This window comes from Schistocerca gregaria, chromosome 2 (assembly GCF_023897955.1).
Source record: "Schistocerca gregaria isolate iqSchGreg1 chromosome 2, iqSchGreg1.2, whole genome shotgun sequence".
In the NCBI taxonomy this organism is placed as follows: domain Eukaryota; kingdom Metazoa; phylum Arthropoda; class Insecta; order Orthoptera; family Acrididae; genus Schistocerca; species Schistocerca gregaria.
The window spans coordinates 841,159,648-841,182,934 of record NC_064921.1 but is presented as its reverse complement, the minus strand read 5'-3'; the positions used below and the strand labels follow the sequence as shown (position 1 = coordinate 841,182,934).

Genomic DNA, 23,287 nt, shown 5'->3' with positions numbered 1-23,287 from the left:
ATTTCATCAGTAAATTCTTGTTTGTCAGGTGTGTTCACTATACTTGTATCATCAGCAAAGAGAACAAACTTTGGCTCTTCATGAATATAGATTGCCAAGTCATTAATATATATTAGGAACAACTAGGTACCCAAGACTGACCCTTGTGGAACCCCATTCTTGATAGTTCCCCAGTTTGAGAAATGTGCTGATCTTTGCATATTATGAGAACTGCTTATTTGAACTTTCTGCACTTTTCCAGTTAGGTACAAATTAAACCATTTGTGCACTGTCCCACTCATGGCACAATACTTGAGCTTGTCTAGCAGAATTTCATGATTTACACAATCAAAAGCCTTTGAGAGATCACAAAAAATCCCAACGGGTGGTGTTCAGTTCAAAATTTGATTGTTGAAAGCATATATGGCATTTTCTGTTGAAAAACCTTTCTGGAAACCAAACCGATATTTTGTTAGTACTTCATTTTTACAGATATGTGAAGCTACTCTTGAATACTTTACTTACTATAATTTTTTGAATAAAGCTTTAAAAGGGAGATTGGATGGTAATTGTTGACATCAGATCTATTCCCTTTTTTATGCAAAGGTATAACAATAGCATATTTCGGTCTACCAGGGAAAATGCCTTGTTCCAGAGAGCTATTACACGGGTGTCTGAGAATCTTACTTATCTGTTGAGAACAAGCTTTTAGTATTTTCCTGGAAATGCCATCAATTCCATGTGAGTTTTTGCTTTTAAGCAAGTTTATTATTTTCCTAATTTTTGAGGGAGAAGTGGGTGAGATTTCAATTGTATCAAATTGCATAGGTATGACCTCTTCCATTAACTGCCTAGCATCTTCTAATGAACACCTGGATCCTACAACATTTAGAAATTGATTATTAAAAATATTTTCAACTTCTGTCTTTTTGTTCATAAAGTTTTCATTCAGTTTCATGGTAATACTATCTTCCTGTGCTCCCAGTTGATCTGTTTCTCTTTTAATAATATTCCAAATTGTTTTAATTTTATTATCAGAGTTGCTGATTTCAGACACGATACACATACTTCTGGATTTTTTAATAACTTTTCTTAATATAGCACAGTAGTTTAAAAAAATGTTTGATAGTTTCTGGGTCACTACTCTTTCTTGCTGTCAGATACATTTCCCTTTTCTGGTTACAAGGTATTTTTATACCCTTAGTAAGCCATGGTTTGTTACATGGTTTCTTATGAGTATAATTAACTATTTTCTTGGGAAGCAGTTTTCAAATGCATTTAGAAAATATTTGAAATTGGCATCAGGTTCATGGTACACCTCATCCAAGTCTAACTGCTGTAGGCTTTCCCTGAAATTTGCAATTGTTAAATCGTTGGCTGAATGTACTACTTTGGAGGACTGTTTAGTACTGCTGAGTGGAACTATGTCAGATATTGTAACTAGCTGTGCACCATGATCAGAAAGACCATTCGCAACAGGCTGAGCATTTATCTGGTTAAACTTATCTAGGTCTATAAAGAAGTTATCTTTCAGTGGGCTGCTATCCTTTACCACCCGAGTAGGAAAATCAATAATGGGTGTCAAATTGAAAGAACCAAGTAATACTTCAAGGTCATTTTTCCTATTACCCTCTTTCAGAGAATCTACATTGAAGTCCCCACAAATAATAATTTGCTTCCCCCTGCCTGACAGATAGCACAAGAAGGAGTCCAAATTTTTCAGAAACAGATGAAAATTTCCCGATGGAGACCTATATACAGTTACAATTATAAATGTGCCTTTATTTAATTTAAGCTCACCGGCACATGCTTCTATATGTTTCTCTAACAAAACTTTTTTGTTTCTATACTTTTTGCACAATGATAACTTTTGACATATATGGCAACTCCTCCTTTCTCAATATTTTCTCGAATTACATGTGCAGAGAGCTTATATCCATTTACATTTACCTTATCCATATCAGTAACAATGTGATGCTCAGACAGATATCATATATCTATTTCATCCTCAGCTTCTAAATCTTCTAAACAAACCAGAAGCTCATCTATTTTATTCTTTAAACTCCCAATATTTGGATGAAATATACTTACATTATTGTTAATTACACTTTTATGAGAACATTTCCTTATTCTAACATTTGCAGTACTCTCCTGTCTGAGTTTCTCATTGGGCTTAGGCCTAGTTCCTATACCAGTGGTCACATGGTGTTCACAGAGGCAGATCATGTCAACTGGGTTGGGTGACTTTAATTCATCAATGCAATTACCTAGGACTGAGATACAACTTGGTGGAGAAAAAATTTCTGGTGATTGGTGAAAATTTATAATTGACAGCTATGATTGGTGATCCAATGCCCTAGAATTGTGCTGTTTACTAGTGCTGTTTAAACCGAAGATTTGTTTCAATCCTGACCTCTCGTAGAACTTGACATCTTTCTGTCTTACCAATCCTAAGGTGCTGCACCAACACCTGTAGCCACGGTATTTTACCATTCATGGCAGTGCCACCCCCCCCCCCCTCTCCCAAAATTTCCTGCTATTACCCCAGCCAGTTTACCCTTCCCTTTCCTGTTGAGATGTAGGCCATACCTGTTATAGTCCCACCTACTGAGAGAGTCAACAGTAACCACAGCAATATGAGCCCCCGCATCCGACCCAAGCAGCCGTTCCAACTCCAAATTAACTCTCCCAACAGAAGAGTTCAAATGAGGCCGGTCATGGAGTCTCAGGACAGATACAAATTCAACATTGGTGTGTCTCGAGACCGACGCAATTTTTACCAGATCACACTCTATACTGTACCCAGACTCTCTGTTGATACTGTTCTGTGGCCCTCCCACAATAACCACCGTGTCTTCCCTGGTAAATCCTATACAGAGTGAACCTAAATCCTCTGTCACCTGATCCAGACTAGCACTTGGTTTGAAAAAATTTGTTACCTGGTATTCTGGTCCTAATTCCTCCTGCAGAAGTTGGCCTACACCTCTGGCATGAGAACTGCCTAACAACTAAACTTTCTTCCTTTTCGATGACTTTCCTACATTCTTTTTCAATTTCCTATTGAAAGTTTATTGTGTCCTGTCTACACCTCCCTCTGCTTGACGCTCATCAGTTTCTAACTGATGCAACAGGTCAAACTTAGTTTTGACATTCACCACAAAACTGTCAGACTTAGTTCTAGGCCTGTTCCTTCTGTTACCTGTTGACACTTTCCACCTCTATTTGCCCTTCTCCCTCCTTAACCTGTCCAGATCTTCCCTAGCCTGACCTAGCTCAGCCTAAAGGGCAGAAATTTTCCCGTCCTGTTCCATTATCTTCCTATCTCTGCTGCAAATCCTACATAACCACTGATGAGCCTGATCCACTTTCCCGACATACCACGCCACTGCAGTCCCCCCAATGAAAAAAACTACTGCATCCATCAAACCAAACCCCACAACTAACAATTCTACGGCAAGTCAGGCACTTTAGCTAGAATAAATCAATTAAATTACCGAAAGTAAAAAAAAAAAAGTTACAAGACATAAGCCACGTCACAAATGTATACAAGCAAAATTCTGATTTAAAATTCCTCTGTTTTTCTGAGATCTGTATTAAAATAATGAAGGTATACGCTATTTATTATATATTTCACTTGATGGAATGAAAAAATGACAATTAAACGAGATACTTTAGGTTTGATTCTTCAAAAACGTTATGAGAATTAGACCTATAAATAAATGTATTAAGTAAGTTTCTGATATAAAGTTACGCTGTTTTTCTGAAATCTGTATTAAAACAATGAAGTTGTACGCTATTTACGGTAGTTTACTTATTTGTTACCGAGAAACTAGTCAAATTACCGTGAAACAAGAAACAAACACGTTTACAAAATTTAAGCCTAAACGCGACTTCGAGAAGTTACGATTTGTTCGTTTTTTCTGAAAAAAAATACGCAAAGAATAGTGCAACCTTTAACGGCAAGACTAAACGATACACTAATGCACGTATTTAATTTGTTGTCGGTGTTAAACTAAATTATATTCCTGTCTAAATCACTTAACTTTCTGGAAATATTTTCTGGCGTCACTTGCTCGGCGGCCATCTTGGAACCAAGCTGTGAAAGCTTCTTCATCTCCCAGTACCAATTGCAACCTAAATACGTCTGAATCTGCTTAGTGTAGTCATCTCTTGGTCCCCCTCTACGATTTTTACCCTCCACGCTGCCCTCCAATACTAAATTGGTGATCCCTTGATGCCTCAGAATATGCCCTACCAACCGATCCCTACTTCTAGTCAAGTTGTGCCACAAAGTTCTCTTCAGTCCAATTCTATTCAATACCTCCTCATTAGTTATATGATCTACCCATCTAATCTTCAGCATTCTTCTGTAGCACCACATTTCGAAAGCTTCTATTCTCTTTATGTCTAATCTATTTATCGTCCACGTTTTACTTCCATACATGGCTACACTCCATGCAAATACTTTCAGAAACGACTTCCTGACATTTAAATCTAACCTCGATGTTAACAAATTTATCTTCTTCAGAAATGCTTCCCTTGCCATTGCCAGTCTACATTTTATATCCTCTCTACTTCGACCATCATCAGTTATTTAGCTCCCCAAATAGCAAGACTCCTTTACTACTTTAAGTGTCTCATTTCCTAATCTAATTCCGGCAGCATCACTCGATTTAATTCGACTATATCCCATTATCCTCGTTTTGCTTTTGTTGATGTTGATCTTACATCCCCCTTTCAAGGCATTGTCCATTCCGTTCAACTGCTCTTCCAGGTCCTTTGCTGTCTTTAACAGAATTGCAATGTTATTCTTGAGTAGCTCGAAAACCGTGGCCTCCAGCGATGTCTTATCTCAGTTCAGTTAACTACATTAAATTTCCTACAAATGGTCCTGTTCATTTTTGTGTAGGACTAGAAGTCTACATGTAGGGGGCGAGGGAATATAAAGTATTGCTGTTATAATGTCGTTAAAGGAATTATTACTACTTTGCCGTTTTCTGCTATTGTGTACCTATACATTTATTAACAGATTGTTAAATTATTTCTACTGCCATACACAGGATGAGACAGCTGCCCATACATATGAGTTTTATGCAGTCTGCAACTCTTTCAAGTAGCAAGTGCAAGATTTTCATATTCTTCCACTCACTTTGTGCAAACTATTAGTCCAACAAAAAGAAAGAAAAAGGACCATTTTGTAGGAAACTTAATGTAGTTAATCTTCGAAGAGGAGTACGTTTCCGCTAAAGGCCTCGGCTTTTGAATTATTCAAAGAGATGTTGCTGTTCAAACAGATGTGCAGAACTATAGATCTATATATCTAACGTCGATTGGTTGTAGCATTTTGGAACAAATATTATGTTCGAGTATAATGACTTTTCTGGAGACTAGAAATCTACTCTGCAGGAATCAGCATGGGTTTCGAAAAAGACGGTCGTGTGAAACCCAGCTCGCGCTATTCGTCCACGAGACTCAGAGCGCCATAGACACGGGTTCACAGGTAGATGCAGTGTTTCTTGACTTCCGCAAGGCGTTTTACACAGTTCCCCACAGTCGTTTAATGAGAGAATACGGACTATCAGACCAATTGTGTGATTGGATTGAGGAGTTCCTAGATAACAGAACGCAGCATGTCATTCTCAATGGAGAGAAGTCATCCGAAGTAAGAGTGATTTCAGGTTTGCCGCAGGGGAGTGTCATAGGACCATTGCTATTCACACTATACATAAATGAACTTGTTGGCTGACATCGGAAGTTCACTGAGGCTTTTTGCAGATGATGCTGTGGTATATCGAGAGGTTGCAACAATGAAAAATTGTACTGAAACGCCGGAGGATCTGTAGCGAATTGACGCATGGTGCAGGGAATGGCAATTGAATCTCAATGTAGACAAGTGTAATGTGCTGCGAATACATAGAAAGATAGATCCCTTATCATTTAGCTACAAAATAGCAGGTCAGCAACTGGAAGCAGTTAACTCCATAAATTATCTGGGAGTACGCATTAGGAGTGATTTAAAATGGAATGATCATATAAAGTTGATCGTCGGTAAAGCAGATGCCAGACTGAGATTCATTGGAAGAATCCTAAGGAAATGCAATCCGAAAACAAAGGAAATAGGTTACAGTACGCTTGTTCGCCCACTGCTTGAATACTGCTCAACAGTGTGGGATCTGTAGCAGATAGGGTTGATAGAAGAGATAGAAAAGATCCAACGGAGAGCAGCGCGCTTCGTTGTAGGATCATTTAGTAATCGCGAAAGCGTTACGGAGATGATAGATAAACTCCAGTGGAAGAATCTGCAGGAGAGACGCTCAGTAGCTCGGTATGGGCTTTTGTTACAGTTTCGAGAACATACCTTGACCGAAGAGTCAGGCAGTATATTGCTCCCTCCTACGTATATCTCGCGAAGAGACCATGGGGGTAAAATGAGAGAGATTAGAGCCCACACAGAAGCATACCGACAATCCTTCTTTCCACGAACAATACAAGACTGGAATAGAAGGGAGAACTGATAGAGGTATTCAGGGTACCCTCCGCCACACACCGTCAGGTGGCTTGCGGAGTATGGATGTAGATGTAGATTCCAGAGGAAAGTGAACGAAATGCCCTTCAAATACATTATTCGTGTGTAACTCGAAAACCCTGGCCTCCAGCGGAATTGTATTTCAGTTCAGAGAACTACATTAAATTTCCTACGAAAGGGTCGTGTTCATTTTTCTGTAGGACAAGTAGTCTGCATGTGGGGAGAGAGAGAATATGAAAATCTTGCCTGTGGTATTTGAAGACGTTGTGAGTTGCATAAACCCATAGCCAGGGGCAGCTGAATCACCTAGTATTTGTATATTAATGCTAAAATTTCAATTGATGTGTTACTATAAATCCTTATACCAATGAAACGTCGTACATGATATTATAATTTAGGAGAGAGAAACTAGCTTTGAAGCATATTCGTAGTTCGCTATGTGAAACGGTAACAAAGGCGTCAGTAGAGAAATAGAGAGAGAAGTTGGTGTGTTTATATCAGCAGAAAATCGCTCTGAGCATTATGGACTTAACTTTTTTTTTATCGTTAGGTTTGGTCGTTGAGGACGTCACATGACCGCCGTTAAAGTTCGTTTGTTAATCCTTCTACTCTGTTATTTTTAACACAGAGGCCAAGCAGCTCTCTGACCGAACACGCGGAGCTACCGTGCCGGTGTAAAGTATAACAACGGGGTGGAATCGGTCACAGCGGCCGGCTATAGCAGCAATTTTACACTGTTTCTTCGATGTATTAAAACGCCGGCTGTTTTCGATGCATATCGCGGAGTGTGAAGCTGAAATGTGAATGTATTAAAGTGATTTCTGTCGTGGACTACCCTCTCACAAAGCACTCCGAAAATTACCAAGTGCGGGCAGTGGCGTAATTTGTTTGCTGAGTGGACTGCTTTCTGCGTGTAGCGCGGGCTTTGAACATAATGGACTTATAGATCAAAACGATTCTCGTTACAAACTACTGTATCAGAACAAAGTAGTGTGAAAGCTAAAAATGCGGAACAATGATGCGACAGATTTACCACACAGACTGATTTCAGTGCAGTACGCGGACTGTGAAATTAAACTGCTAATGTGGTTCTTGTTGTGGACTAATATTTCACAGAATATTAATCTAAAAGCTAAGATATTTGGATAGCAAAGTAACGTGTTTACCAAGTGAACTGTTTTTTACGCACACCGCAGATTCCAAAATATGAATGTAGTGAAGTGCTTCTCTCCACAAACTTATATATAAGAAAGAAACAAAAGAAACTACAACATTCGAATAGTGTTGAGAATGTTTAACAACGCTATTGGCATTGGTAATTATCGTCTTCTTTCTGGGTGAACTACGTTCGGTCTAGATCGCCGACTACAGCTCAACGCTGACAATATTAAAATGCACACCTGTGTAAAAGTAAACACTCTCAAGAGGAAAATCACAGCGACAATTCTAAGTAAGGATTACACTAATACGATTTATTTGCTGCGAACGGGGGATACCTATACCCCATTTCCCACAGGTAAGCCTTTATTCATGGGCGCTATAACTGTTAGGAAGTTTTCTTCTTCTAAATTTATTTAAGAAAGAATTACTTAACACACACACACACACACACACACACACACACAATCTTTTGCTGGAGCTATATGTACGACTAGTCGTTATTGTTAGGTATCTCACGCAACTTTATTCCTATGCAATTTAAATTATAATTTCAGTAATTAAAAAGGTTAAAACGAAACTAATTCCTTTCGTTATATACTTTTCACTTGAAAATACACTCCTGGAAATGGAAAAAAGAACACATTGACACCGGTGTGTCAGACCCACCATACTTGCTCCGGACACTGCGTGAGGGCTGTACAAGCAATGATCACAGCGGACACACCAGGAACCGCGGTGTTGGCCGTCGAATGGCGCTAGCTGCGCAGCATTCGTGCACCGCCGCCGTCAGTGTCAGCCAGTTTGCCGTGGCATACAAAGCTCATCGCAGTCTTTAACACTGGTAGCATGCCGCGACAGCGTGGACGTGAACCGTATGTGCAGTTGACGGACTTTGAGCGAGGGCGTATAGTGGGCATGCGGGAGGCCGGGTGGACGTACCGCCGAATTGCTCAACACGTGGGGCGTGAGGTCTCCACAGTACATCGATGTTGTCGCCAGTGGTCGGCGGAAGGTGCACGTGCCCGTCGACCTGGGACCGGACCGCAGCGACGCACGGATGCACGCCAAGACCGTAGGATCCCACGCAGTGCCGTAGGGGACCGCACCGCTACTTCCCAGCAAATTAGGGACACTGTTGCTCCTGGGGTATCGGCGAGGACCATTCGCAACCGTCTCCATGAAGCTAGGCTACGGTCCCGCACACCGTTAGGCCGCCTTCCGCTCACGCCCCAACGTCGTGCAGCCCGCCTCCAGTGGTGTCGCGACAGGCGTGAATGGAGGGACGAACGGAGACGTGTCGTCTTCAGCGATGAGAGTCGCTTCTGCCTTGGCGCCAATGATGGTCGTATGCGTGTTTGGCGCCGTGCAGGTGAGCGCCACAATCAGGACTGCATACGACCGAGGCACACAGGGCCAACACCCGGCATCATGGTGTGGGGAGCGATCTCCTACACTGGCCGTACACCTCTGGTGATCGTCGAGGGGACACTGAATAGTGCACGGTACATCCAAACCGTCATCGAACCCATCGTTCTACCATTCCTAGACCGGCAAGGGAACTTGCTGTTCCAACAGGACAATGCACGTCCGCATGTATCCCGTGCCACCCAACGTGCTCTAGAAGGTGTAAGTCAACTACCCTGGCCAGCAAGATCTCCGGATCTGTCCCCCATTGAGCATGTTTGGGACTGGATGAAGCGTCGTCTCACGCGGTCTGCACGTCCAGCACGAACGCTGGTCCAACTGAGGCGCCAGGTGGAAATGGCATGGCAAGCCGTTCCACAGAACTACATCCAGCATCTCTACGATCGTCTCCATGGGAGAATAGCATCCTGCATTGCTGCGAAAGGTGGATATACACTGTACTAGTGCCGACATTGTGCATGCTCTGTTGCCTGTGTCTATGTGCCTGTGGTTCTGTCAGTGTGATCATGTGATGTATCCGACCCCAGGAATGTGTTAATAAAATTTCCCCTTCCTCGGACAATGAATTCACGGTGTTCTTATTTCAATTTCCAGGAGTGTATATTACTGGACATTCATCTTCAGTGATACAGAGTTTCTCATTTTATATTTTTTTACCCTTTGCCGCGTACAAATAGGTGTTTGCAGTGTTTGTGAATGTTCCTCTTTTCTATTGCATGTTTATCCAAATTGCATATCTAATTATGTGTTGTTTTATACAAAGTTCTTGTAAAATGCGCGCGTCGCATAGTGTCCGCCTTGAAGCCAATTAACTATGACCAATCAGGAGAGAAGAGGCAGATTTTGATTGACGAAGCACTTCGGCCGGCTGCAGTGGCCGAGCGGTTCTAGGCGTACAGTCTGGAACCGCGTGACCGCTACGGTCGCTGGTTGGAATGCTGCTTCGGGCATGGGTGTGTGTGATGTCCTTGGGTTAGTTAGGTTTAAGTAGTTCTAAGTTCTAGGGGACTGATGACCTCAGAAGTTAAGTTCCACAGTGCTCAGAGCCATCTGAACCATTTTTGAAGCACTTCGACCGCCTAGATACCTTAAATCTGATCGATGCGTGTTCGCTGACCTCTGTTTACACCTCCAAAATCGTTATACCACACTATTCGAGAGCCAGTGTGAGACGTTGCTTACCTGTTTGGTGAATCTCAAAAATAGTTTCAGACAGAGTGAGAGGAATACTCTGTTTATTCCAGGACTGGTGAAAATCCGATAAAGCTTTGCGAAGATGTGTAGGGCAGTGTCTCTAGTATGACTATAGGTAGAATTATGTCGCTCTTTTCATTCCTGAGCTCTTAGTGAGCGCGTAATGATGTTATGGAAAATAGTGTCTCCCGCCAAGTACGAGGGCCTGGTGAGAATTTTCCCCTGAAGCTATGCAACCAACATTACATAACTGACGTGCCGTTTCTTCTTCAAGACAATGGTTCTTCAAGACAATGACTCATGGGTGTGCGTTCCTGTGGTCCTGTCGTAGTTCATGAACCACGGGCATCGTATGAGCGGCCAAGTAAGAGGTCCCGACAGTCGGGATACCAGTTACTTTGGAATAAGGCTGGGCATCTCGGACATATTCTGAGCTGTGGTCACCTTTGTGCTCATACGGCAAAGACTACCAAATCCGCCGGTTAGTCCCTCAACCGTTAGGGGTAAAACTCAATGGGACTCAGGGCAAGTAAGGCTAGCAACCTGCTTCCCTGGTACTTTAAATATGATGCTGGCAACAATCAGAGCAAAATGCCTCGGACCATTGGAGGTGATGCAGTCCCAGCTCTAACTGACAAACCAGGGACTCCTAAGATACGACTTGGCAAACAAATGGTAATGAGATGGGGAGTTATTAATATCAATGGGGGCTACTCAGGGAAGAAGGTACAGCTGGCAGAGGCTGCAAGTAAGATGGGGCTGGACGTTTTAGCTGTTAGTGACATTCGGGTAAGGGGTGAGAAAGAAGAAGAAGTGGGAGAATATAAGGTCTACCTCTCAGGAGTCAAAGCAGGAATAGCACAACGGGGTGTAGGGCTTTACATAAGGAAAGAAATGGAACCCAGCGTATTTGCAGTAAGGTATGTAAACGAACGACTGATGTGGATAGATTTGACAGTGTCTAGCAAGAAAATTAGGATTGTGTCAGTATATTCGCATTGTGAAGGGACAGATCAAGATAAGATGGATAGTTTTTATGAGGCACTCAGTGATGTAGTTGTTAGAGTATAGGACAAGGACAGTGTTCTGCTCATGGGGGATTTTAATGCCAGGATTGGAAATCGAACAGAAGGGTATAAAAAGGTTATGGGTAAATTTGGAGAGGATATGGAGGCCAACAGGAACGGGAAACAACTCCTGGATTTCTGTGCCAGTATGGGCTTAGTAATCACAAACTCCTTTTTTTAAACATAAGAACATTCATCGGTATACTTGGGAAGGCAGGGGAACCAGATCTGTCATTGACTATATAATAACAGATCAGGAATTCAGGAAGGCTGTGAGGTACACACGTGTATTCAGGGGATTCTTTGCTGACACTGATCATTATTTAATCTGCAGTGAAACTGGGATTGTGAGACTGAAAGTGCAGGAGGTCAGGGCCATATGTAGGAGGATAAGAGTGGAGAAACTTCAGGATAAGGAAATTAGGCACAAGTACGTGACAGCGATCTCAGAAACTTACCAGTTAGTTGAATGTAGTCAGTTACAGTCATTGGAAAAGGAATGGACAAGGTACAGGGACACAGTACTAGAAGTGGATAAAGAATGTCTTGGAACAGTAGTGTGTAAAAGTAGGATGAAGCAAACAGCTTGGTGGAATGACTCAGTCAAGGCAGCCTGTAAAAGGAAAAAGAAGGCATATCAAAAATGGCTACATACTAGAACTCAGGTAGACAGAGAGAGTTATGTTGAAGAAAGAAACAAAGCCAAACAGATAATTGCAGCATCCAAGAAGAAATCTTGGGAAGACTTTGGAAACAGGTTGGAGGCAAGGGGCAAGCAGCTGGAAAACCATTCTGGAGTGTAATTAGCAGTCTTCGAAAGGGAGGTAAGAAGGAAATGACAAGTATTTTGGTCAGGAAAACTGCTGGTGAATCCTGTGGATGCCTTGGGCAGATGGAGGGAATATTTTGAAGAGTTGCTCAATGTAGGTGAAAATACAATCAGTAATGTTTCAGATTTCGAGGTAGAATGGGATAGGAATGATGATGGAAATAGGATCACATTTGAGGAAGTGGAGAAAATGGTCAATAGTTTGCAGTGCAATAAAGCAGCTGGGGTGGATGAAATTAAGTCGGAACTCATCAAATACAGTGGAATGTCAGGTCTTAAATGGCTACACATGATAATTGAAATGGCCTGGGAGTCGGGACAGGTTCCATCAGACTGGAAAAAGCAGTAATCACACCAATCTTTGAACATGGAAACAGAAAAGATTGTAACAACTACAGGTATCTCTGTAATCAGCGTTGTGGGTAAAATCTTCTCAGGTATTGTTGAAAGGAAAGTGCGAGTATTAGTCGAGAACCAATTGGATGCAAATCAGTGTGGGTTTAGGCCTCTTAGCGGTTGTCAGGACCAGATCTTCAGCTTACAGCAAATAATGGAGAAGTGTTATGAGTGGAACAGGGAATTGTATCTATGCTTTATAGATCTAGAAAAGGCATATGACCGCGTTCCTAGGAGGAAGTTAATGTATTTTATACGAGATTATGGAATAGGAGGCAAACTTTTGCAAGCAATTAAAGTTCTTTACATGGATAGTCAGGCAGCAGTTAGAGTTGACAGTAAATTGAGTTCATGGTTCAGAGTAGTTTCAGGGGTAAGACAAGGCTGCAACCTGTCTCCACTGTTGTTCATGTTATTTATGGATCATATGTTGAAAACAATAGACTGGCTGGGTAAGATTAAGATATGTGAACACAAAATAAGCAGTCTTGCATATGCGGATGACTTAGCTGTGATGGCAGATTCGATTGAAAGTTTGCAAAGTAATATTTCAGAGCTAGATCAGAAATGTAAGGACTATGGTACGAAAATTAGCATTTCCAAAACGAAAGTAATGTCAGTAGGAAAGAAATATAAACGGATTGAGTGCAAAATAGGAGGAACAAAATTAGAACAGGTGGACGGTTTCAAGTACTTAGGATGCATATTCTCACAGGATGGAAACATAGTGAATGAACTGGAAGCGAGCTGTAGCAAAGCTAATGCAGTGAGCGCTGAGCTACGATCCACTCTCTTCTGCAAGAAGGAAGTCAGTAGCACGACTAAGTTATCTGTGCACCGCTCAATCTTTCGACCAACTTTGTTGTATGGGAGCGAAAGCTGGGTGGATTCAGGTTACCTTATCAACAAGGTTGAGGTTACGGATATGAAAGTAGCTAGGATGATTGCAGGTACTAGTAGATGGGAACAATGGCAGGAGGGTGTCCACAATGAGGAAATCAAAGAAAAACTGGGAATGAACTCTATAGATGTAGCAGTCAGGGCGAACAGGCTTAGATGGGGAGGTCATGGTACACGCATGGGAGAAGCAAGGTTACTCAAGAGACTCATGGGTTCAGCAGTAGAGGGTAGGAGGAGTCTGAGCAGACCAAACAGAAGGTACGTGGATTCGGTTAAGAATGATTTTGAAGTAATAGGTTTAACATCAGAAGAGGCACGAATGTTAGCACGGAATAGGGGATCATGGAGGAATTTGATAAGGGGGCTATGCTCCAGACTGAACGCTGAAAGGCATAATTAGTCTTAAATGATGATGACAATTCTCAGCCTCATTCTGCAGGGGCAATGAAGATGTTCCTGCATCGTTTCAATTGGAAATGTTTGGTTACCCACAATACAGCCCGTAATTGTCTCCCACTGAGTTTCATCTCTGCTCAAACGAACCGCTGGCTATGAAGACAACATTTTGGCACAGACAACGAGCTTTAGGCCAGCGTAGAGAATTGGCGGAAAGCACTGGCGGCTGCCTTCTATGATGAGGATATTGGAAAGTTGGTACAACGCTACGACGAATGCCTGAGTCAGAACGGTGACTACGTAGAGAAGTAGCTGAAAGGTGTAGCGAACTGTTACAAATGAAACATTTCTGATTTTCACTGTGATTTTCATTTCGCGATCAATCGTAACTTACTTTCTGGACAGCCCTCGTATATTCATTAACCGTTGTTTTGACTCTGTGTTACTGTAGGATCTCCACGTCTTGTCACCCGGAACAATGTAGGAAAACTAATCATCTTCTGCTTGGCTAAAGTGGCCCAAACGCCCGTCTGCATGGTAATCCTTATGCTGGCCCCTAAACATTTTCGGAAAACCGTGTAAATAATGGTGAATCCAAGACAAGGAAATCCACCAGTGAGAGCAGCAGATGTAAATCGTGGGTCCGATTTCAGTTTCTGGTCCACTTGTTGCACAACTTCAGCTATCTTGTGTCCTCAGCCCTCTGCTCCGCTGTTCATAAAGCCGTTTTTAAAGCATCGACACAATTATCTAGCCTTACTTGATTTATTACTGTAAGCCCATCGACCAGACAGTACCGCTGATAAATCTGACCAACTGATGATCCTTTCCCAACAAATACACGTGAAAGCACGCAGCTATTTTCAAAAGAATTGTTCTTTGCTGTTATCCACAAACGACTACTGAATCAAAACAATAGCTTCTGTGGTCTCGCAACAACAGACAGATGCTGCAGCATACGTGCTACTTTGTTCTCGGCTTCCAAAGATTGTGTAAAAGCAAATGGCCTATATTTTTCAGGAATGCCTCGTATGTTGCGAGTTGCACCGATTTGCTACCTGTCTCTATCCCACACCACAAACGCCATATTTTCTGCCCCACTTTTTTATTTTTTATTTGTTTCAATTATGCACCACAAGTTTCAGCTTTTCTGTCCATTTTTTTAAAGTTACTAGTCAACTAGTTTGATGCGGCCTGTAACACCATAGTTCTAATGCTCTATTAATTTATGTTGCATTTTGTTTTATTTAATGTTACATCGTTGAGCTTCTGTATATGTGTTTGATTGAATAGATGCCACAAAATTGTATACTCCTTTCTTTGTAAAAACTTTTATGCCATGATTGGATTCTATGCAATGTAGTATGCCTGTCATTTAAATTATTTGTCCCATTTGGAGGGAACAAAACTTTATATATATAACTGAAATTTATGTGTGAATAATTTTTTGTAGAAATGTCAATATGTGCAAATGTTCTGTTTTATTTAATGTGTTTGGTTGCTGTTATGTAAACTGCTGATACTCACTTAGGGTTCTTAGTCATCCTGTATGTAAAAGGTAGTGTGGTTCCCCTCGGAAACGGAATTGTGTGGCGCTCGCAAATCGTGGTTGGCCTAGGTAGAAAAAGTGGAACCAATAGTCAGTCGGGGACGAGCTACCGAACTGTGCACTGCCATGTACAGGTTCTATATTGTTCTGGTTCCGAGAGAGGCTTTTTCTGCTACTTTCCAATGCCTCGGATGGATGGGTAAGTAGCTGGAACGATTCTGGAATTGGTATCCATCATCGCCACCAAGAAGGGACAGTCCAGCAATTCTGCCTGCAAATCCACCTACCAACATGCAGTTGCGACCATACTGCCTAATCACTGTAACGGAATACTATAATAATGTACAGTGAAGGATCAGCTTATTGGATGTGTTAGCGTGCTCAAATATAAGATAACTTATAGCTGAATTTATGTACCCACCTTGATTTTTTCCCTATCACAACACGTCTCAGTTCCTCTCCATTTGAACTATGATTACCGAGTATCCTAGTTTGTGGTAAAAATGAAAGCCTCAGAACATTAAATAATATTGTTTCATCTTTGGTAAGAAGGGGGTGTTTAGATTTACTGTAGATTTAGTGAAATTGTGGGAGGTAGTGAATGTAGTCTTGTGGAAGCCTCCCAGGGATGGAAACAGTCTAATTTGTGGAGTTTGAAAGTCTCCTATTTAATCATTTACTTGAAAGTAGAAGATTGTGGTAATAAAGACAATTTGCAGTTTGTTTTGAAGATTAAAAGATCTTAAAACTGAGGATTATATAGTGCTGCCTGTAGTAAATTTTAAAAGGTGAGACAGTTTCTTGTAAATTTGTCAACATTGTGTCTCACTGCAGCAAAAGTCGTGAATTGCGGTTGTGGAAAGTTCTATTTCATTGCTAAGCACTCGTTTCTTTCGGGTATTGAAAGTGCATATTAATAGTGTAACAAAATCCACAGGTTATCCTTTACCACTATTTATGAAAGTAATAATTTATTTATTCAAAAGACAGCGAGAAGTAACCTGTTAGTGAATTCCATTTAACTTTCATTCTAAACAGAATAGCATTTAGTTGAGAGATACTTAACCTGTGACCAGTTCATAATTTTGCTGTGAACTACATTTATAAGTTCATGCAAGCTAGGAAAATGTCTGAACAATAATACTGAACCTATGCCCAATTAATAATTCTGCAGTGAATGTTAATAGTAATGTTATAAAGACCATTCAGTCTGAACAAGCCCTGAAAGTAATAGTGTGTTTCAGTATCTGTTATATTTTTGCAAGTAGTTTGTGCTGCTCTAGCTGTTAGCTTTAATCTTACCGTAAACATACATATGTGTCAGAGTTCATTGCACTCGCGTGTGCCCAAGTATAAGTTGTGTTTGTCCGTTAAAGTTACTCATACCTACTTTCTTAAACGAGAACGTTAATCTTTCTCTTGCCTAATTAGGCTAGCGACCGTTTTCCTTATTCTTTAAACAGTATAGCTAGGCAAAAATATTGTTTGTTACTGTTCGAATATTTACGTAATTCTGACTTTTATTTCCGATAAGCCACCCCAGTTAGGTACAACACGGTCAACTTAACAAAAGTCCTCTCTGAGGGTAACACTGCTCTGTTGCTTTATACCATAATTGTTTTAACTAGATAGCTTTATCTCACGACCTGCCTCATACTTTAAGGTTATGGCATAGCAGTAGCATACAGTAGTGCTATAGGCCCGCCATGAGTTCCTCTCCTGTGTCTATCTTTTCATCTCAGAGTAGCACTTGCAACCTACGTTCTCAATTATTTGCTGGATGTATTCTAGTCTCTGTCTCCCTCTACAGCTTTTACCCCTACCCCTAGCTCCCTCTAGCACCATGGAAGTTATTCCCTGATATATTTACAGATGTCCTATCATGCTATCCCTTCTCCTTCAGAGTTTGCCACATATTCTTTTCCTTGACGATTCTGCAGAGACCCTCCTCCTTCTTTACCTTATCAGTCTACCTAATTTTCAACATCCTACTGTAGTACCACAATTAAAATGCTTTGATTCTCTTCTGTTCCGGTTTTCTTACAGTCCATGTTTCACTATCATAAAACGCTGTGTTCCAAACGTACATTCTCAGAATTTTTTTCCTCAAATTGAAACCTATGTTTGACGCTAACAGACTTCTCTTGGCGCGGAATGCCTCTTTTGTCAGTGATGGTCTGCTTTTTACCTCATCCTTGTTTCGCCCATCATGGGTTATTTTGCTGCCTAGGTAGCAGAATTCCTAAATCTCATCTACTCCGTGATCACCAATTATGATGTTAAGTTTATTGCTGCTCTCATTACTGCTATTTCTCATTACTTTCCTCTTTCTTCGATTTAGTCTCAATCCATATCCTACACTCGTTAGACTGTTCATTCCACTGAACAGATCGTGTACTTCTTCTTCACTTTCACCGAGTATAGCAATGTCATCAGCAGATGTTATCAGTGATATGAGGATTGTAACTATTCTCGAAAGAACAGATACCATTGATGACCACGCAGCTTCTCTAGAATAAATGATAATTAATTGAAGCCTTCAGCTGCTGACAGGTGTTGCTGATATACCTTGATGGGGACAGCTGAAAATATGTGCCACGACCAGGATTCGAACCCAGGATCTCCTTCTTACATAGCAGACGCTCTATCCATCTTTTTTTTTTTTTTTTTTTTTTTTTTAACATTTTGCTATATGGCCACGACGCGCAACTGATTTCCAAAATTCTTCTTTCTCCTGTGAGGATGGAACTTACGACCCCTGGTTTATTAGACCAGTGCTCTACCACTTTTTTTTTTTTATTATCTGATTGACTTGGTATATTTCACGAGAATTCAGACAACCATAGTCAAATCATCATTTAATATTAGCTGCAAAAGGAAAATCAACAAATTAGGTGAAACACAAATAAAACATTTCTTCTGAAGGGGAAGACCAACCCGTTACCCCACCCGTATGAATTTTGGGTGTATATATATACATGCAAAAGAGAGAGAGAAAAAAAAAATTACGAAAAAATACAACAAGGGAGGGGACTCGAGCTCAGGGAAGAAACAGGAATCACAGGGGAACTTAACCAACCCCTTGACGGTTAAACACAAGAAAAAGCATATTCGCAAAAAGCGTTCGGTATTGTGGTAACCGCTGCCATTTCCAATGCGCAGTTGACAAATAATGGTGAAAAACGCGGGAATCTGGGTCATTACCGCCTTCAATGACGTAATGAACATAGTAACCCAAGAGCCAGACAATCGTGTTCGTTTTCGTCTGAGGAAAATAAGAGATGTCCGGATGTAAGAAGATGTCGTCTGGGAATGCGGTTTCAGGCCCTCTAGTAAGAAAAGCTAGTTGACGGCGGACCCAGAGCCAATGATCCCGTCCGCAAGCAACTAGCCTGTGAAGTAAGGTGTCAGTTTGATGACATTCCTCACACTGATCAGTCGGACGAAGGCCAATACGAAAAAGACGATCACCAGTAGGTATCAGACGGTAAATGACCTTATACCACGTTGATACAACCTCCATCGGCAAAATGGGAAGACTAAGATGAGACCAGACCGTTTTCCATGACGTTGACGGGGAAGCAAGTTCAACAGAAGAAGGGAAACATGCTGTACCCCAACGGATTTGTAGCATGTTGGTAGTAATATGCGTCATAGAAAGTATATCAGCACCCAGAATACCGACAAGTACAAAGTATTCACGAATGTGCCGCAATTTAGGATTAATCCGTCCAACATCAACAGGAGGGGTCAGACTGGCCGGCCGGAGGCGGGAAAGTAAACGAGAGGTGACTGAATGCGGAGCCCGCGTACAGGTTAAAACATTGCGGCGGGCGAATAAGATGGACGTCTTCACTTTGATATCTGAAAGACCCAATCCTCCAAGCTTCCGAGGCCTGGCCACAACTTCATACCGGACACGGAAGACATGGCGGCGCCACAGAAATCGACTAGACAGCTGTTTCAGCCTGCGGGCCATCATCGCGGGAAGCGGGAAGACCTGCGCAACGTAGTATATTTTACTGAAGACATAGGTCTCTAAAACCCGTGCCTTGTGAAGGAGGCTAAGGGAACGGCGGTCATGTTCAAGGATCGCCCCGTGAACACGACTCGTAACCTCACGCCAATTTAGTGCCGCCATTTTGATCGGATTACGATCCACTATGATCCCCAAGGTCTTATGGCGATCGACAACCGTCGCCCAAGGAATGACGACATGATCAAAGCCTCTCAACGGCAGGAACGTGCATTTGCGATCATTAATGCAAGCACCAGCAAGACCACAAAATGAATCCAAGGTATCCTTAAGCCGCGGTATATCCTCGGCATGTCGTACTAAAACCATGACGTCATCGGCGTATGCACGGACTGCAAAAATTTCCCCCAATATATTCCAGCCACGTAAGTGCATGGTGAGATGGCGAAGTAAGGGCTCTAAGGATAGAACAAAAAGTGACATGGATAAGGGGCTTCCCTGGGGTAACCCCCGTCTGATCGATATCCGGGGGGTAGGGTGACCGTTCACAATCACCGAGACACTGATACCGGTAAAAAGATTAGTTAAGACTTGTCGAGCATCATTATTAAAGCCGACAGCGGTGAGCACTCTCGATAAAAAATCATGGCTGACGCGATCGAACGCTTTTTGGAAATCAAGAAAAAGCAAAGCCCCTGGGATATTAGCGGCAGCCGCCACCGAGATTACATCGCGACATTCGAGAACGGAAGTCAGTATCGTGCGTCCAGGCACACAGCTTTGGTGGGCGGCAATAATGGTATCGAGCAGCTTAGAGAGACGGATATTAATTGCTCGAGCGACAAGTTTATAATCAAAGTTAAGGAGAGTAATAGGACGGAGGGAATCAATTGCAGGTCGACCTGTGGATTTCGGGAGGAGGACCATTCTGCCTTCCTGAAAAGGAGCAGGAAGTGAGACTCCCCGCATCACTTCATTTACCATTGACGTTAAGGTGTCACCAATGAGCGGCCAAAATTGAACATAGAACTCCTTAGGAATACCATCTAATCCAGGCGACTTGCGGGACTGCGATCCTGCAACAACATCATATATGTCATCCTTCTGAAAGGGACGCAGAAAGGCGTCGTTTAATTGAGGAGTGACGACGCGAGGCAGCAAGGAGGTAAAGTCGTCAAGAGAGGTTTCCGCCGGGACATGAGTATCGTACAGATCAGTAAAATAGGTGTAAACGAAGTCAGAAATGTCACGGTGAGAGGTGAACACGCGGCCGTCAGCGGTTGTGAGGGAGGCAAGGCACCCACGTTTCCGGCGCGACCGTAAACGGACTAGATGGTAGAGTGACGTCAGTTCCTCTTGTAGAAGGGAATGTGGTTGAGACCTCGTCCGCAGGCCCTCCATTTGAATGCGTTTGAGCTGCAGCAATTTGGCTTTGATGCGCTGTATATCAGTAACCCGGAGGGGAGCATGCGTAGCACTATCGTACAGTTGACGTAAGACAGAATAGTAAAATTCTTGCGTTCGTCGATCTTCTGCCACCTTCGCAGCCCCAAAACGCATGAGAGCCCTACGGATGTGTGGTTTTGCATACAGTGTCCACCATGCCACGATAGACGGGTACCGGTCCATAGTACGAGAACAACGAGTCCAAATGTCCTCCAGGACGATACCAAGGGAGGTATCTTGCAAATACGCGATATTGAGCATCCAAGGAGGACGAAACAATTTTACCGGTTGTCGCTCGTAATTAAACGTAACGGCTACAGCGCAATGATCAGTAAAACAGGCTGGTATCACATCAACAGCCAGAAGTTGCCCACACAAGGAGTCAGAAAGGTAAAAGCGATCGAGGCGACTGCTAGACGTGGGAGTAAAGTAGGTATGTCGCACAAGTGTAGGATAGCGAGAAACCCACACGTCACGCAGGTGCAAGGAGCGCACAAGGTCGTCGAGTTCTTTACTGAAATTAAAATTAGGAGACTGATCTACCGGCCGTAGAACACAATTGAAGTCCCCACCTAAAATTATCTTTGTCGGGGATTTACGAAGCAGGTAAATGACTTCTTCTTTATAGAAACTCGAGCGTGCGGTAGTACAACCCGAACCAGAAGGGGCATAAAGAAGGAGTAAACTGAGATCATAAAACGTGCACCCGATCCCCCTTCCACTGTCGAGTACTTCGAAATTCATCAACGGAATGCCTTCTCTATAAAACAAGGCAGTGCCCGTAGAAAGTTCGGAAGCGGCATTAAAGAACGTCGAGAACCCAGGAATGGAAAACTGGTCGAATAGGACTTCCTGTAAAAAAACATCTGCCCCAGACTGATAGATAAACTGTCGCAAAGCGGCGAGCCGAAGCTCAGAACATATTCTGTTAATATTCAGAGTAAGAAATGTATATGCTTGCATGGAACTTCAACCTAGAAAGAAAAACAAAGATCGGTAGAGAGCCGTCAGCTGACGGAGCAGCATACAAGTAATCATACCAGAAACAAGCGCTGAACCACAGAGAGAAAAACTACGAAACAGAACCCTCATCTTCCCACTGCTTTTTCTTCGGCCGTGACGCGGCTCTCCGTGGCTGTTTACGGATTCGACTGCGGCTCCGCGGTGCCGACGCTGCAGCGTTCGGCTGCGTAGGAGCATCATGTAGACATTCCGTGTCAGATTGCGAGAGAGAGGCCTCTACATCCCACTCGTCCGCAGACATGGGTTCACGGTGGGACAGTTGGTGAATAACAACGGGATCCACTGGCTCTGGAGAATCAATCAGTTGTTTGATGGGAGGAGGCTGTGACCCAGAGGGGGCGACAGAAATTCCAGAAGGGGGACGCGAAACAGAGTCAATAGGAGAAGTGTCAGAGAGCACCGGAGAAGACACGTGGCAACCAGAAGCAGGTTCCGTCACGGGCGTCTCCGAAGAGGCTGCCGCGGTAGCAGGAACAACGTCAGATAAGGTGTCAGGGAGCTTCTGCAAAGGCGTGATAGCACCTGTGGCTTCCTCATCCACGATTTTCGACTGAGAAAGAGAGTCCTTTACCGGAGGCCCATCGGAAGGGCGAGCCAATAAGGAAGATTCATCAGCCGCATCATCCTGTGTTCGCCGACGCTTGTTGTGAGAAATCAGCGCGGGAACATCGGAATTTAGGGCAGCAACATCCCTACTCAAGGACAACGGGGGAAAATCACGGTCGTTGTCGGGCAGCGGATCACTGCGTCCCTCAGTAACAGTGAGCGATTCAGTCCGAGATCCTTGCGGGAGAAGATCAGCTAAAGTCAATTTTTTACGCTGTTCGTATGTAGGTTTTAATACCACCACACGCCGCGGACAATTAGTACGGAAATGACCAGTTTCATTACAATAATAACATGTTCCTTCCTGGCCACTGTACGTGATAAGGACCCTATAACCACATACCTGTAGGTGAGAAGGAATAGGTTTTTTGACCACCATTTCCACCGACCGAATACCACTATATACCTGTAAGCGGTGCTGAGCAGACCAGCGTTCCTTTCGAATATGGCGTACGTCCCCATAAGGAAGCAAAACGGACTTCAGAAAAGAGTCGTCAACCTCGGGCGGAAGGTTAAATACCCGAACATTCGTATATATCACTTCTGCATTTGCCAAGAGAACCATACTAGTGGAACCATCACGGTGCGTAAAGGGTACCTGAGAACCATGACGAGAAAGTAGCCTATCAACCTGGAGCGGGTCAAGAAACTTAACAAAAAACACGTATAATTCGCTGTCGAAATATGCGGTATGCACCTGATCAGTAGTGACCTTAACTGTATCGACTAACCAGTCATGTATCTCCAAAGAACCGGACTGGACGTGACGCGTGGATTTGTCAAAGGTAAAACTGACTGTACCTGTACGCGGAAC

At 42.8% G+C, this 23,287-nt stretch overlaps 1 protein-coding gene across 4 annotated transcripts in view; it reads right to left on the bottom strand.

Moving 5' to 3' along the window:
• The window catches only part of LOC126335195 (extracellular serine/threonine protein CG31145), a 1,599,051-nt gene that overhangs the window by 1,358,500 nt on the left and 217,264 nt on the right, over nt 1-23,287 (bottom strand). The window lies entirely within an intron of this gene.